Source organism: Lipophrys pholis (assembly GCF_963383615.2).
Source record: "Lipophrys pholis genome assembly, chromosome: 19".
Lineage (NCBI taxonomy): Eukaryota > Metazoa > Chordata > Actinopteri > Blenniiformes > Blenniidae > Lipophrys > Lipophrys pholis.
Window position 1 is genome coordinate 506,785 of NC_137647.1, and position 1,992 is coordinate 508,776.

Consider the following 1,992-nt stretch of genomic DNA (forward strand, 5'->3'; position numbering starts at 1 on the left):
CTCTGTCCGCCGACTGACGGAGGGAGGGGGGACGCTCCGAGACACCACACTGCGGGGAGGACGATCCCCTCCGCGGCCTGGGAGGGAGGAGGACGGGAGGGGGAGGAGGAAGAGGGGGGAGGGGAGGAGGGCAGAGGAGGAGGGGGAGAGGAGGAGAGGAGAGGAGAGGAGAGCGGGAGTAAGAGGAGGGGAGGAGGAAGAAGAGGAGGAGGGGAGGAGGGGAGGAGGGCAGAGGAGGAGGAAGAAGAGGAGAGGGGAGGAGGGCATAGGAGGAGGAAGAAGAGGAGGAGAGGAGGAGGGTGGAGGGGAGGAGGGGAGGGGGAGGAAGAAGAGGGAGGAGGGAAGGGAGGAGGAGGAGAGGAGAGGAGAGCGGGAGGAAGAGGAGGGGGAGGAGGAAGGGAGAGGAGGAGGAGGAAGAGGAGGAGAGGAGGAGGGGAGGGGGAGGAAGAAGAGGAGGAGAGGAGGAGGGTGAGGAGGAGGAAGAAGAGGAGGAGAGGAGGAGGGTGGAGGGGAGGAGGGGAGGGGGAGGAAGAAGAGGAGGAGGGGAAGGGGAGGAGGAGGAGAGGAGAGGAGAGCGGGAGGAAGAGGAGGGGGAGGAGGAAGGGAGAGGAGGAGGAGGAAGAGGAGGAGAGGAGGAGGGGAGGGGGAGGAAGAAGAGGAGGAGAGGAGGAGGGTGGAGGGGAGGAGAAGGAGGAAGAAGAGGAGGAGAGGAGGAGGGCAGAGAAGGAGAGGAGGAGGGGAGGAGGGGAGGGGGAGGAGGAAGAGGAGGAGGAGGAAAGGGGGAGGGGAGGGGAGGGGGAGGAGGAAGAGGAGGAGGGAAGGGGGAGGGGAGGGGGAGGAAGAAGAGGAGGAGGGGAGGGGGAGGAAGAGGAGGGGGGGGAAGGGAGGGGGAGGAAGAGGAGGAGGGGAAGGGGAGGAGAAGGAGGAAGAAGAGGAGGAGAGGAGGAGGGCAGAGAAGGAGAGGAGGAGGGGAGAGGGGAGGGGGAGGAGGAAGAGGAGGAGGAGGAAAGGGGGAGGGGAGGGGAGGGGGAGGAGGAAGAGGAGGAGGGAAGGGAGGAGGGGAGGGGGAGGAAGAGAGGAGGAGGGGAAGGGGAGGAGAAGGAGGAAGAGAGGAGGAGAGGAGGAGGGCAGAGAAGGAGAGGAGGAGGGGAGGAGGGAGGGGGAGGAGGAGAGGAGGAGGAGGAGGAAGGGAGGGGAGGGGAGGGGGAGGAGGAGAGGACGAGGAGGAGGGGAGGGGAGGGGAGGGAGAGAGAGGAGGGGGGAGGGGAGGAAGAGGAGGGGGGGGAAGGAGGGGAGGAGGAGAGGAGGAGAGGAGGAGTGGAGAGGAGGAGGGGAGGGGAGGAAGAGGAGGGGGAGGAGGAAGGGGAGGAGGAGGGGAGGAGAGGGAGGGGGAGGAGGAAGGGGGGAGGAGGAGGGAGGAGGGAGGTGAGGAGGAGGAGAGGAAGGTGTGGAGGAGGAGGAGGAGAGTGGGAGGGGTGGAGGAGAGGGAGGAGGAGGGAGGAGGAGGGAGAGGGAGGAGGGAGAGGGGAGGAGAGGAGAAGAGGAGGAGGGGAGGAGGAAGGGAGAGGAGGAGAGAGGAGGGGGAGGAGGAGGAAGAGGAGGGGAGGAGGAGGAAGGAGGAGGGAGGGGAGGAGGAGAGGAGGAGTGGAGGAGGAAGGGAGGAGGAGGGAGAGGAGGGGGAGGAGGAGTGGAGAGGGTGGAGGGAAGGGAGGAGGAGGAGGGGGGAGGAGGAGGGAGGAGGGGGAGGGGAGGAGGAGGAGGGAGGAGGAAGAGAGGAGGAGGGAGGAGGGGAGGAGGAGAAGGGAGAGAGAGGAGGTGGGGGGTGGGGGAAGAGGGGGGAGGTGGGGAGAGGAGGAGGGGAGGAGGGAGTGGGGAGAGTTGGAGTTGTGAAGGGGGAGGGGTTGTGTTGTGGGGAGGAGGTGGGTGAGAGTGGAGGAGGAGGTGAGGAGGAGAGGAGAGAGGAGGAGGAGGAGGAGAGGGAGGAGGGAGAGG